The sequence below is a fragment of the Lycorma delicatula genome, chromosome 5 (assembly GCF_047948215.1).
Source record: "Lycorma delicatula isolate Av1 chromosome 5, ASM4794821v1, whole genome shotgun sequence".
Taxonomy (NCBI): Eukaryota; Metazoa; Arthropoda; class Insecta; order Hemiptera; family Fulgoridae; genus Lycorma; species Lycorma delicatula.
This window is the reverse complement of record NC_134459.1, coordinates 54,051,000-54,067,516: the sequence shown is the minus strand read 5'-3', so window position 1 is coordinate 54,067,516 and position 16,517 is coordinate 54,051,000. Positions and strand designations below refer to the sequence as shown.

Below are 16,517 nucleotides of genomic sequence, written 5' to 3'. Positions count from 1 at the left end.
ATTAATAGCAAGAATAAAAATCATATGTGGTCACCACATAACTTCCTTGTACGCCTCTTAAATTGCATATACACATTTTTGGTGCACTTCATTTAAAATTACTTCATTTGAAGTGAAATACAATCTTCCAATTCTTTAATAAAGTGGACAGTTACACAATTGCTAAAATATTAGTTATTAACATCAAATATTTATACAATTATTAATTCAACAATCTTACCTGAAATATTAGGAGAGAGTAAAAGTCTCTTTATTATTCTTTAAATAAATGTATGTCTTACAACTATCTAATACTATGATTTTAAAATTATTACGATGTAACAATCAACAAAATGAAAACAAAAATCAGATGTTTCACCAAATCTGATGTGGACACCACATGACTTACATGTATGCCTATTAAATTACATATACATGCTTTTTTTAAATGAAAAGTACATAAAATTTTATTTCATTAATAACTTCTAACATTTTTTCATTTTTTTTTTTTATTGTTATTATTTAATTATTATTTATTGTAATTTTTTTTACAATCATAGGTTAATAATTATTAATAAATCAATATATTAAAATTAAATAAAAAAAAAATGAGATAGTCTGTTTCGAACTGATGTGCCTTGACTTTGCCAACAATCAGATAAGGCATATGATAAGAAGATAAAGATAGGCAGTTGAAAAGGGAGAACACTTTTACAATCAGATAAGTTAGAAAATAACATTAAGATACATAAGATAGAACAGATATAATCGGATTATGTGAAGTGTGATGGGGAGGAAAAGGTGACATTAATAATGACAGTATTACTATTCAGAAAATCAAAGTAGTAGAATTGGACTAGGAATAGTTTTGAACAGAGACCTGGTAAGCAGAGTAAAAAGAACAATTTTGATAGATGATAGAACAATAATTATGGGGATAGGAATGAACCCAAAACACTTGTTATTAATTCAAGTTTACATGCCTACAAATAAATATGAAGATGAAACAGCTGAACATATATATGAAAAAATAAGGCAGATTACGGAAGAGGATGTAAAAGATTGCCGTAAAACACTAATGGGACATTGGAACGACATTGTGGGTGAAGGAAAGGAGGATCAAGTGATTGGGGAATATGGTATGGGGAAGCACACTGAAAGAGGAGTAGGCTTAATTAGTTTCATAGGGAAAATATCTGTGTATATCAAATACCTGGTTTAAGAATCACAAAAGAAGACTGTACCCATGGAAGATGGCAAGGGATGGAAAAGATATCAGATCCATTATGCAATGGTATAAGAAGATTCAAGAATGCAATAAAAAAGGCACATGAGTTACAAAATGCTAATTTAAACAGTGACCATATTCTTCTTACAGCAGAAGTGAAAGTGGTATTGAAGAAAATTAAAGGAACAAAGAAAGTAAACGAATGGGATTTGGACAAAACAGCATCAGTTGGGAAGGATATGCTGGGAGAGAGTTAGCACAGGTAATGAAGGAAAGCTGAGCATCTGGATTTATAAGAGGAAAAAGAATAAAGAAACCTTGGGTGACGAGAGATTATTAAAAAAATGGGCAAGAGGAGAAAATATAAAAAAATGAATGATGAAGAGTAAATGGCTCTGCAGGAAACATAACAATGAGCTAAGGAGAGAAACTCAAAAGGCAAGGGGGAGATGGTAGGCATAGACATAGAAAGGAAAAATTTGTATGAAATGATGTATAAGAGAGTAAGAAAGGCCACATTGGATAAGTAATAAGACAGAACAAGTAAGAAAGAGAAGATGGAGATGGTAAAGTTCTATATGAAAAAAATGAGGAGCTTAATAAATGGAGAGACTATATGGAGAAACTTATCAGTTGGTCAGAAAGCCTACGGATACCTCAACTAAAGACTGGAACAAACTGGAGGATGAGGAAATAGGAGCCCCGATACTAAACTCAGAAGATAGACAGGAAATGAAGGATATGAAAAGTGGAAAGGCTGTTGGAGTCAATGAGAGCTAGTGAAGTTGTTTAAATGTGTGAAGGAAAAGGGTTACAGGAAGTGACAAATTTATGCAATAGTTAGATCTATGACAAATGTGAATGGCTGGATGATTTCCTCAAAATTATCACAATTTGCTTCCCAAAAAGTGTGGACAGTGAGATGTTAACATCGCAGAACAATATTTTTAATCTCTTATGCAGCAAAGATTCTTCTACAATTTTTAATAGATTAGTAAGCAAAATGGGGAAAATTGCTAAGGAACATTGTAGGTTTAAGAGTAGAGGCACAAGAGATGTAATTAGCCTAATAATTACTGGTGAAAGGTTTATAGAAAGAGGAAAAAATTAAATTTATTAATTTTAAAGGAAAATGAGTTAGTGTATGTTTCATACATATGGAAAAGGCATTTGACTGTGTAAAATGGGTTAAACTTAAATTGATGGGTGTACAAAAGGAAGGAGTTGTTTGGAAAGACAGATGAATAATTCAAGAACTATACCAAAATCAGAAAGCAGCTATGAAAGTAAGGAATACACAAACCATATGTTTGATTTTGGAAGAAGAGTAAGGCAAGGATGTTGCCTATCCCCAACTTTTTTGAATATGAAAGACAAGAATATATAAGGAAAGCCTTTTGAAGTAGATGAGAAAATTAGTATCAGTGGTAGAAAAAATAAACTGTATAAAATTTGTATAAAATATGTGATTTTAGAAGAAACACAAGACATCCAGAAAATTATTAGTAAATCAGAGGATGATATAGTAGAATATGAAGTGAAAATGGATATTAAGAAAACAAAGGTGACAAGAATAGGATATAGTAACCAATGGAAACTCTGACAAAAAGAGGAACAAGTAAATATTTGGGAGGTATGTTGACAGAGGATTGCAAAAGAGCACAAGAAATAAGAAAAACAATAGCAATCGCCAAGGAAGCTTTTAACAGGAAAAAACAATTATTATGAATTAAGTTAGCATTAAACTTGAAAAAACACCTAGTCAAATTCTATATCTGTAGTGTACTTATGTAGCATGTAAGACATGGACATTGATAAAAAGGGACAGGGAAAGGATTGAAGCGTTTGAAATATGGACATGGAGGAGACTGGAGAAAATTAAATGGATGGACAGGGTGAAAAATAAAGAGGTATTTACAAAAGTAAATGAAAATCAGAACCGGATGAAAACATATTGAGAAAGGAAAGCCAACTGGTTGGGATATATCATGAGGAGAGAAGAATTAGTTAAAACAGCATCAGAAGTAACGGCCGAAAATGCAAGGAGAGGTCGTAAAAGAATGAAGATCTTGGACAATCTGAAAGAAGGAAGGCGTTACCAATAAATAAAATACATGTCCACAAATAGAACAGAATGGAGACCAGCATGAAGCAAAGGACCTGCCTAAGGGCAGATAACCATAAGATGAGGGATTTTATTTGACAGTGGAGCTTAACCCTGAGTTGAACATTTCACTTCATTTACATGTTTAGTGAAATCTGAATCCTATTTAATTACATACATAAGGAAACAATTTGAATCTTTAATTTTAAAACTCCAGTAGATCACAACACAGGTATAAATAGTACTATTTTTTTAGTCTTAATTGGAAAGGTAATGGAACTAAAACTTAACTTATTTATTTAATTTATTACCAATTAATTTATTTACCAATAATGTCTATGTTATGCAGAAAATTGAAGTCCAAAATAAAGTTCTCTAATATTTCATTACATAAAAAAAAGTAGACAAATGTATTAAAACTTGTTTTAATCATATGTACTCAAATGTGCTTAATAACACGTATTTACACTTGTGAAACTATTTTTTATTAATTTATTTACTGATAAGCTGTGGTGCATATATTCTTCAAACTACCTTAAAACTTGTGCAGATAAGGTAATATTAATTTTGGTAATGTCTTTCTATCATTCAGGCATGTTTCATAAACTCCATCTTGGTTTCTTGTGGCCTACGAATGAGCTGCACACAGATGCATTCATATAAATAGAAACCAACAAGATTGTTGGCTTATAGCACCTATTAATGCTATAAGCTAAGTAGTGTTTTTCACTGCACACTTTAACCTCAACACTGTTTCTTGTGGTGTATGAAAAAGATGTCTTTGATCACTTTTCTCCTGACAATGAATGTTTTTAATCTATTTTCTAAATTTCTATCAAAGATATTTTCAGTAGATTTTAACAATAATAGGATTAAATGAATTCACTTATCTGAAACGTATGTATTTATTAAATGTAATTCACTTGTCTGAAAACATATGTTTTTTAAACAAAAGGAAAAAATGTAACTAGATTTACAACTGCACACCTTTTTAAAATATTATAATTACTTTAATAAAGAATTTATTACTTGACACATTATTAAAAAGTATAATATTAAATGAAAATTAAACTATTTCAAACACCATAAAATACAATAAAAGAAAGAAAAATTTTATAGATATGACTTGTACTGCCAATATATCTTTATAAAGAATTATTTGGTACACATTAATTGCAGAATAGAGAACAAACTTAAGTGCAATTGTAAATTGACAATTTTTGCTACGATAATACCTGAACACTTTATGATAAAGGGATCCAAGTCGATGATGTAAGGATGCTCCTCTAAACTGATAAACTGGTTGCCTAGGTCCTGGTATATCAAGATCACATTGTTTTAGTGCTTTCTGTAATAGCTCGACCACCTCCCTTTCTGCTTCACCTTTTGACTATAGGAATAAAAAATTAATTGTTTTATTTTGTAAACAATCAAGTTAACAATACTAACTATGCAGTAAAACAGGCCATAGTTAATGATGCATTAATTAATTATTAATTCTTTTATTTATTTTATTTTTAATAATATGGTAATGTTATAAGATTTGGCATCTAAATATCTTTTTCTCAACTGTATCAATCCATCTGAATCTACTCTCTTCCAATCATACACAAAAGGATGGATATAAAATTTTTTTCTTATTGTATTTATGTAAAAAAAAATACACACATACATATGTATGTATTTTTTTTATATGTAATATATAATAACAACCACCAAAATAACAACAACCACAGTCAGCATAAAAAGGTAAGTAAACTTATCTAACTGTAGCATTTTTGGAGTGTCACTCCATCTTCAACAGTCAAAAATGTAAATTACACACTAACTATAAGAAAACAATTATTAAATAGATTGCATCGATATGGATTATATATCATATCGTGATATGATATCTTATATCTATCATGGTAAGATAAGGAGTGTTATTTTATATTAAATCATTTAGTTATTATTTCAGGTCTACCAATTTAAACAATGTATTATCGTATTCAATTGGCTTATTTATAAGTTTATATTTATTTATATAATATTTTTTAGTACATATTTTTTTTTTATTATTATTATTTATCTCTAATATTTCTACATTAATATAAATATCAGTAATTTTATTTTTATTCTTTAAATGATGTTCAATAACATTTGAAAATAATGTTTTATGTTGAACAATATTTATTAGGAAATGTAGAAATAAATATAAACTTATAAATAAGCAAACTGAAAAAAATAATGACATGTTTAAATTGGTAGACCTGATATAATAATTAAATGAGTATATACAAAATGATGAAATTTATTTAAAATTTTATTTTTCTTCAATTGTGTAATCTATATTTTTGATTGCTGAAGATGGGGTGATTCTGAAAGTACTACAGTTAGGTAAGAGTTCTTACCTACTTATTCTAACTGTATCTAGTGGCTACAAAATTATAATTTTTTTAATTATTTTATTTGATACAGTAATAAATATGTCTTAAAAAATATATATATGCCATTAATTCACATATTTCTAACACTTGATAAATTATAAGAGCTAGCTAATGCAATTACAAAAACATCTACAAGATAATTCTTCATGTTTCACACATAAGAATACTTCAATTTGTACTCCTATAATTTTTGAATGAAAACAAAAATACTGGTGTAATAACAGCTATCATTAATACATTGAACAAATATGGATCGGCTGCTAGAACTCTGAAAAAATACTACCAATTTTCTAAATTTACATTGAATTTATTATTGCACATTTTGAAATAATAATAATAGTACAAAAATACAGTAACAATAGTGATCTGGAAGTATACATACGAGGCTTGGCTGATAAATTTTGCACATATATGCATAGTATGGGAATGAAAAGAGATATTGGATTGAAATAAAAAATGAAAATGAAAGTACAATATCTTAGATACAAAGTGCAGTATTTATTTTTCAATATAGTCCCACTTATACTAATACACTTTTCCCAAAGTGACAAGTTTTTGCATTCCGTCACTGAAAAATTCTGGTGGTCTTTCTCGGATCCAAGTGGCCACACCTTCCTTCACCTCATCGTTGGTGGTGTAAATTCCTCTTGAGATGTCACATGGAACCAAATTCAGTGAGTATGGCAGATGCGGAATAGGCTCAAACTTCAGCTTGTGGAGAGCCATCTGTCAGTCTGCGCAATATCCATTGTGCACAGATTTTATGGTAACCTAATTGCTTGATAATATGGCCTACTCATTCCTTAGATATGCCTAACTAAATAGTGATGCATTGCTGGGCATTAACCGGTCACTTTGAAGCAAATCATCCACCTCCTTTTGATGCTTCTCGTCAGTCACAGAAACTGGTCATTCACTGCAAGATGCGTCCTTTACCACCGCCCTTTACCGAAATTGTTGCTTTACCAGCTTCTACGTTTGTGAAATCTCAATGCCACCTATTCATAGTAATCCTGTCAACAGTTTCACTACCGTAAACTGCTTTTAAATGATGAAAAATATTCATAGGATTCACATTTTCTGCTGTTAAAAATTCAATCAGTGTGCGTTGTTTTAACTGTCTTAATATATTGGCCGTACTTGACTCCATTTTAACTGCTGCTGAAAACAAATCGGGAAATGGATTTCTACAGATTATCGCAGGTCTATAGAGGGGGATTTTAGCTATCATGTGATGCCCTAATTCAATAGTACTTTCTGTCTTTGCATGCTAGTGTGCAAAATTTATCAGCCAAGCCTCATATATAAAAAATATGTCTTACAAGTCACAAGTATAATAATTACAACAAAATAATAATAGCATAACTTAAATTAAAAAAAATAAATAAATAAATATTGATCGCTTAATAATTATAAATTGTGGCTTACTTTATAACAATGCATTTAATTATCTATTACATAAAAATTGTATACAAACTTTACTTATAAAAGGCATACGATAATCTTGACTCAAAGTAGCTAGTGTATATAACGCAGTAGACAATTCCCAATTTATTGTACCCAAACTAATGGATTGACTTTACGACTGCCAATTACATTTAGTGCAGATTGATAACTACTCAGAGCCTAGAACAGGGAAAATGTTTTTTAAACTTTTTTATCAGCTGATACATAAAGCAGCTAAAGCAGCAGTAAACAAATATCTCAATTTTAATTATCAGTTACAATTTTTAATACATCATATTCATTAACTAAGAAAAAAAGAAAGAAAGAAAATAAACCTTCAGTACTACACACAACTAAACAAAACAATATGTACATTACTATTTTTTTTTTATTATTTCTTAGATACAGTATAACTAAATTTAAAAAAAAAATTAAGTAATAATCACCTTAAAATAGAATATGGCTGGCTTACCTTATTATAATAATACTTTTCAGTTTTAGTCAATGGATACCCTTCATTCGATGAATAATAATGTGCCATCAGCCTCATTAATCTTCCAGTATTTGAATACAACAGAGCCAAATTTGCATTATCCCTAACCGTTTCAAATTGTTCAACTCCTTGTTCCAAATGCCACTGCACTGTTTTAAATAATTCATCAAACTGAAAAATAACAACAGAAAATGCATTAGTATACTTGAATATTCATGTGTTATACTACAATTGCTCATACTAATTTAACAGTAAAAAAAATAAATAAATAATTAACTGCGATGCAATCCATTTCTACTTGGAACATCAATAATTAAATTTTAATTTAAGAAGATACTGTTTTGCTTACTATAGTTTGGCTTAGTGAAAAAAGAACCCGAGTTTGGGCTGTTAAAAAAGAAATTATACAGGCATGGGTGTTTAAAAAGGTGCAAGAAGTAGAATCTTTTGAAACGTGGTGTTTAAAATTAGGCTGCCTGGTAAAGTTTAAAATGAAGAGATCTTAAATTTAACAAGATGAGAGAAATTTAGGAAAGAATCTTGAAATGATATGAACTAAATTGATGAGCCATAATTAAGACAACCAGATTTAATTAATTTAATAATAGAGGGATGTACAGAGTGTAAAAAATGCAGAAGATAAAAAATTTGAATGTATAAAATAGACAGATGAGGATGATAAATAAATATAACTAATTTAAGCTAATGAGAATAACACACATCAGAAGACATTATAGAAGAATTATAAAATAAAAAAAGTTAAATGTAAACTTATTTAATTAATTACCTAGTTAAACCCAATTAAAAAATAGATAATAAATCCACTAAATATAATACACATTAAATAGAAAATTATCTTATTGAAATGCCACAAATTTTAATAATAAAAATTTTAAATAATAATTAAAAAGCAATAAACAATGTGTAACAAACCTTTTCTTTTGTGAAAGTATCTGATCATGTCTGTAATGCAGCTGAAAAAAAAAACAAAAAAACATTAGTTTAAATTTAAAATAGAAAACACTAACCATAAGAAAAACACATGTGATCATTCCTGGAACATCAATTATATTTTTTATTTGTAAATGAAAGTGAAAACTTCATGTCTAAGTTACTAAAAAAATAAAAATATAACGTAAATGAAATAAAATTACATTGATAGAAGTACTATAGGCATATTACATTGATGATTATAGATAAAAAAAAATTATAATTCTTAGTGTGAAATCTTAACATAGCAATCAAACTTATTATTTAAACACATCTATCTATATTCTTTAAACAATAAGCGGAAGGTAGGTGACCACAATAGTTCAAGTAATATCACAATTGTTTAAAATTTATCTTTTATAAACCATTGAGTATGATTTATTTGATATTAAAACAAACACACAAATTAATAATACTTTAATTAATACTTTTAAAGAGCAAACGGTAGAGCTGGCTTTACAATATTAAAAGTTATAACAAAATATAAGTATGTTGTAGACTGAACTATTATGAACAGCACTCTTTATTCAGAAATGTTTTTATTGTAATCACGTCATGAGTTACTTTTTAGAACTAAATACAAAAGTAGTCTGATAATTAACAGTTAAATTAATACTTATACTAGCTTACCACCACAACTGCTGCAAAATGTTAACACAAATGATGTGTTACTCAATTCCAATTAATACAATCACTTTTCAATATTATTACAAACTGTTGTGAATTAGTTAACCTTTAATTAACAGCTTAGATCTTTCTATAAAAGAAAAAATTTACATCTTACTGTCACGATTTCCAATTTACTTAAAATACCTCTAAATTTCCTGAAAATGATATAGCCCATTATCGTTCAGCTACCCAATTGTAGTTCGCTTTGAATTACTGTAAATCAGAATTTTATGGAGAACAAAATGATATATATATAGGAGAATTGTGAGAAAAGCTTTCCTATTATTATCTTTCTATGAAGGGTGTTGTGATTATTTACATTTTCAAAAATGAAAAGTTGTCCTTTCATGAACTTCAACAAGTTCACATGACTTTCCCCTCCTTCTAGACTTCTAAATTTAATAAAACAAAAAAAGATTTCTTTTTTAATAAAAGTAGCTCTAGTTTCAAACAATGGATTAAGCTAACTTTGAATATTTAGTTTCCTGCATTCTGTCTAGTGTTTCCGCAGCAAATATGTAAGAAAATGAATGATTTTACTATTTTTTTTTTTTTTTATTAAAGTAATCACAAAAATATTAAAAAACAAATGAATTTTCACCACAATGAAAAAATGACATCTGATTCATACATAGATGGCAATAGTGATACTTTATTTGGCCAATATTTATGTCTAAAATACAACAATAAGATTTATTTTCACTGTTATTTTCCCAAAATTATATCCTGTTTTCCACACACTGACAAGACTTCATGTTCAACTACCATTCCAATCTATCACCCTACTGTCTCTTAAATTTTCTCTCTTGATATCTTTTCCTACATTGCAAAATGTTATAAATACCAATGCAACTACCAGCCAACTGCAGTCCTGAAGGAATGCATAATAAATATGATTTAAAATTAATAATACAGGAAGATGATGGAGCAAGGAATTATTCTTTTGATCAGTTGTATGAACTTCAAAATCACCATCCCAGGTAAAGTATTGTTTTACCATCTACTTTTCAAACTTAAATTCACCACTGTGGTCTGATCATGTCCTCACATTGTACACTAATAAACAGGCAATTATAAAAAGGGAAATGACATTAAAACTAAATGATTTAAAGTAGAAACAAGACTAAGATGGGATAATCTATTTTCACCCTTACTATCTGTAGCTATCATGGATTAGACACAAAAAGAGGTGAAGAAAATGGACAGCTGTATGTAAAGGACTGAAGAACAAGATTTGTAAACAAGGATGAAATAAAGAATAGTGGGTGATGTCAGGAGAGAGATAACACCATGAAAGTAAAAACCAAAAACCTTGAGTAAATTGAGAGAAAACCTAGAAATAGGAAAAGATATTCAGTATGTAGTATGTGAATTATAGGATGAAAGGAGAGGTAAGAATTTTTTTTACAACATAAGAGAATTGATTTAGAGGAAGACAGCTAATTAAATAAACATAATAAACACAGAATATTTCACATCAATGGAGGTGCTTAGAGTTGATGTACAAGAACACAGAGAGGATGGTAAGATTCTGCAGGAAGTAATATTTTGGTCAGAAGTATGATATAAAGAACAAGAATGGACCACGTCAAAAATGAGTTCAAAATATACAGTTTGGGCACAAATGAGTGAAAGAATGAAACACAAATATGTTATAGGAGGAGATAAATGAGGCAAGCCTAAAAAAAGAAAAATGACAGAGCACTGGCAAGTCTATCCTGCCTACCCAATTATAATAATACAAGGAATGTATAAGAATTTTAACTGGAAATAGTTGTATAAGAATTTACAACTACTGTAAATTGAGCTAATAATACCATAATATTGAGCTAATTTTTAACTTACCAGCAGCTTGGTTCATATAAAATGAACCTAATTCATTATGTATATTGCCTAATCTACGTCTAAGAATATCACTTGGAGCCAATATCAGAGCTCGATTATAACATCTGTAACTAGCTAATAACAACTGTTCATTGTTTTCCAGATTTTCTGGAATAAGCTGACAATCTATAAAAAAAAAATATTCATAGTAACTGAACTATATTTTTATTTTAGATATACTTTACCATTTCCAAAACAGGGTATACAAATTTAAGGATAATAGTGCATAACAACAAAAATACACTTCACCAGAAGAGTTTTATGGAAGTAAATATTACAATTATATTATTCAAAGTTCAAGTCCATTAAAACAGCAATTCACAGAACCACGAAAAACTTGAAAAAGGTTCATATTATTACATAATTACTGTTCAGCTCATCCCATGTATGTAATCTTCCTATATACTTCATATTTTCCGAAATACTACACTTTTAACATAAAAGACAGAGATACAAAAACTGCAAATACATAAAATATACTCATATACCAATACAAGTAAATGACAGCAATCTACAACTGCTGTGTCTCATTGCAAGCCAAAGTTATGAGACATCAGAGTCACATAACTTTGGCTAGCTAGTCTACATGGATTTCTAATTTGTTAAATTATTTATTTTACTTTTGATTTTTAATTTAATTTTAGTAAATGAATTCACTATTTATTTATTTATTAATTTTATTTTATCTTACTTTATTTTATTTATTAATTCTGTACTTAGGTTGATCAGATAAATACAATATATATTGTTATATATTAATAATTTTGTATTTAATATATTTTTAAGGCAATTTTACTGTTCTGCAACTTCATTAAGAAATTATACAAAAAAAAATTATTGTTTAAAGCTGATTTAAGAAGTTTTATTTGCAATTTGATCTTCCAAGGTGTGGTCAGAAATTTGTTTAATCCTGGCTTCAGCTCTCAGAAAAAATATGGATCTTTTTTTACACTGAACTTTGTATTTTAATACTACCGTGGTATGTACATAGTTTCATAATTTCAATTAAACCTGGATAAAAAAAAAGAACTGTGAAAAATGTCCATTAAAACTGTTGAGAATCTCAGACTTCTATAAGAATACAGTCCATTCACAGTGTTCTACAATAAAACAGTTAAAACATGCTAAGAGAAGTAAACATTCAAATACGCAATAGTTCTATCTGTAGAACTGCCTGGTAGAAGTAGTATTGGCACTGCTAATAGTATAACAGAGTGGATAGAGTGCTGCAACTAACACTGCAGCTAGCAAGAAGTCACTTTGTTACACTTGTGTTATTAGTTTTATAATCTTTATTTCCAAGTTTTATAAACAGATAAGTTCAACATATAATCCACCGATGTGTGAACATGCACGTGTTTGTATTTACTGTACCTTTTCCTTAGTCCAGAATCCATTCTCAACTGAGCTTTTTAAACTTTGAAGACTAATACTAGGTCTCCATTCTGTTCTAAGCTTACAAATAAAGCAACTGTATATGTTCTAACAGTTAGTTAATACTTGAGCAGTTTTAATGGAAGTTCTTCTTTGCTTTATAACTCTTTATTCGTTCTACTGTCAACTGAAATTAAAAACTAAGTCTGTACTGTAATGAAATTAAATAATTACATGACAGATAAAGTTTTGTTCTTATATAATTAAAGATTACTTTTTTAGTATAATCTCCTAGTTAATTTACATCAGAACAATGAAGTTGCACAACTAAGAAAGCAAGTGAAATGACTACTTCTTTATGCATAATGTCCATAATTTCCCTTTGCGATTTCAGTTAACACAAAGAGGAGAAAATAATTAAACCACAATGAAAGTTTAACAAGTTACAGAAACATAAACTTATAACAGATATACCTTGTGTATAAATAGCACGATGAGAATCTCTGTCCATTTCATCAGCAATCTGTCTATCAACATCACAATTGCTACTAAAATCAGATCTTAATAATTCCAAATCAGACTGATGCCAGCGTTGAACCAATTGAAAACAACAGTCACCGGCTCGACCCAATAAAGAGCTAACCAATTTATCATAAACACCACACATGTGACAACTACATTTTAACACAAGCTGTATATAATATAATGCTGATGCATACCTTTATTAAAAAAAAAAAGAAAAAATGTATACAATCATAAAGTAATGTACATTATACATATCAAAAATAACTATAAAAAAATAACTGTATTTTTTTCACTATTATTTAGATAACACACTATAAAAATTAAGTAAATAAAATTTTTTTTGCTGAGATTTTTAAGAATTGCAAAGGGTTGCACCAGATATTCAAGAGTGATGGCATAGAGAAGGAGTTGGGGTTTTCAGCATCAATGATAGAATAAGGGAGAATAACAAGTGGTGGAGTATACATCTTTCACGAATGACAGACGATAGTTTGCCAACTGTGGTGTTTAGTTATCAACCAGTGGAAAGAAGGAGCAGAGGCAGATTGAGATTGAGATGGTTGTCAGAATAGTTATAAATAAGGCCTAATTCTTGGAAGAAGAAGTTTATACAAATATACAACTGAGGTTAATTAACATATAATCCCCAAGTGATATATAGATAGATATTGATGAGGATTATGCAATTCCCAGGGTTTTTATGTCACCCAATGAGTCTCTATCTTATGTGAAAAAGAATATAATACTCTCCTTTTGTTTTAAAAATATATCCACATTTTATTTGGTTGGCATTCAATTAGAAATTAATGTGGACTGAATATGTAAACTTAAAAATAATAACAAGATTATTCCTTGAATGTTTTTTTTTCAAGATGAATACTACATTCTCAATCAACTATCAAATAATTTGTTCAAGTGAAAATGAAAAAAATAGTGGAGAGGTTGGATGTCAAACAAAAAATTGAACTTTATAAGTTTTTTACAAAGCGAATCCTTTATTATAGACATCAAACTTAACCTAAAAGCAGTTTTATTTAACCTGTAACATTTTAAAATCTTATCAAAATGATAAGGCTTTCAAAAAGTTGAGCAATAATATTTCAGACAGTTATTATTCTACACAGTTTTAGTTTTTATGTGAACACAGTGAAAATAAATTAATTACAATTACATTAAATACTAGATGTTCCACCAGCTCACCAACCCAGGTGAGGTCTTTACTCATCAAAGCCTCTATAATGTTCATATCTTAATTTTAATCAAGAAACTCTATTCAGTGCCAGTGAACTCTTTAAAATAATCTAAGTAGCCAGTTATTATTATTTATACATAGATCTCAGTGCATATAACACCAGAGCAATTTTGTCACTAGTATCTCCAAGAACTGGTCGGGCTGAACCTATCAGAGAAATATTGCTTAAAATGTGTCATGAAGTAGCATGTTTAAAAAAATACAATTTTGAGAAAAATTTGTCAAAAAAGATTTTTTCATAATTTTCTACTATCCTGAAAAAGAGATATCAATTTTAATATACCAAAACAAAGCGAAAAAAAATGAGCCGTACAGGATTATCATTTACAAACATTTGTTGTAGGAATTTTTGTTACCAAATTGAAAATGGGTTTCATAAATCGATCACAAAAACTTTTGTTAAATTAACAGAAGTTCCAATAGAATTGGACTCTCTAATAAAATTTATTCCACTTAAATTCTTAAGCAAGAGATTATAAAATATGATTTTATAATGTTTAAAAAAAACTTACAGAAATCAATGTGATACAAATCTGATCTCCAGTAATAAGGTATACAACCCACCGGGTTGGTCTAGCGGTTAACGCGTCTTCCCAAATCAGCTGATTTGGAAGTCGAAAGTTACAGCGTTCAAGTCCTAGTAAAGCCAGATATTTTTACATGGATTTGAATACTAGATCGTGGATACCGGTGTTCTTTGGTGGTTGGGTTTCAATTAACCACACATCTCAGGAATGGTCGAACTGAGAATGTACAAGACTAACACTTCATTTACACTCATACATACCATCCTCATTCATCCTCTGAAGAATTATCTAAACGATAGTTACCAGAGGCTAAACAGGAAAAAGAAGAAGTAATTTTTCTTCAGGAATTTTTCTTCAGTTTTCTTCAGGAATCCTGAGCTAGTTCGAAAGTGGTTTCTGGAAATACAGTAATTAGTTTCAGCAGATATTTAAGCTACCTGATGTAAATAATAAGCTACTTCTATCCTTGGTAAATATGTAGATATTCAGATTTCCTGAGAAATTGTTGGTAAAATGGATATTCAGTCTACAGAGTTAGAAGCACTTCTCTTTAGGCAGGGTTGTTACTAGTCTAGGTCAAAGTCATATGGGTATATCACTTAAACCTTTCCCACCATCAAGTTCTTTCTCTTATTCTTCATCCCTTCTTTCCAGGAAGTGATTCATGAGTTTTGACCACTGAAACCCTGCCATCAACACAGAAACCTGTGAGCTACCTTTTATTCCTGTAGTTTAGGTAGGGCAGCTACCTGCCCTACAGATAAGGATCTTTCAGAAAGATAAGGATCTTTCAGGGGGCTCTGTTTCTAAAAGGGTGGATGCATAGAAAGGCAAACTGGTGCTAAGACAACTATCAGATAATGTCACCTGGCTTCTAATTCCTTCATAAAACATGTATGCACATAAAATGATAATACAGACAAGATTAATTTTTTTAAAAATTAATAAAGAAATCTACAAAAGTGAAGCAGTACTAACTTTTCAGTATTATAAAACTGTTCAGCTAAAGTAATATAAACAAGACATGCTTTTTCATACAACAAAGTTTTAAGATGCATGTTCCATGATGCATTATCCATATGTTCTGGTTGTTGCCATGTTGGTAATGCTTCAGCATAAGGTTTACAAAGTAATGCTCGTGGTGATGTAACCTCTTCGCTGTAACAAATTTAAAGAGGTATATGAGCATAAAATTTAAAAATAAAGCAACAACCTATAAAAAAATAATAAATCAAGTTTGTTCATAAACAGCACAAAACCTCAACAAAAAATACTAACAATTAACAAACACCAGTATATTATATAAAAAATAACTGCATAAAAAATCCAACAGTAAACTATTTTTATTAAATTATATCAATAAAACATTAGGGAAATAAATAATGACATAATAAATTATCAAGAAGTACCTTTTATATTAGTTGCCTACATGTAACTTAAACATGTACTTAAAAATTTAAGTCTTAAGCCACGATCATAGCAACAACAGTAAGCAATTGGTAGCATTACAACAATGCTCAAATTTGTCAGCTGTTCTATATGGAAATGTAATAATGTGTAGCTATGTATGCTAACTGTGAATGATATCACTCGTTATTCATACCACAGCCACACAAA

General features: G+C 29.2%; 1 pseudogene; it reads right to left on the bottom strand.

The window, feature by feature from the left end:
• LOC142325680 (erythroid differentiation-related factor 1-like) overlaps positions 1-16,517 on the bottom strand; it is a 45,020-nt pseudogene that overhangs the window by 13,658 nt on the left and 14,845 nt on the right.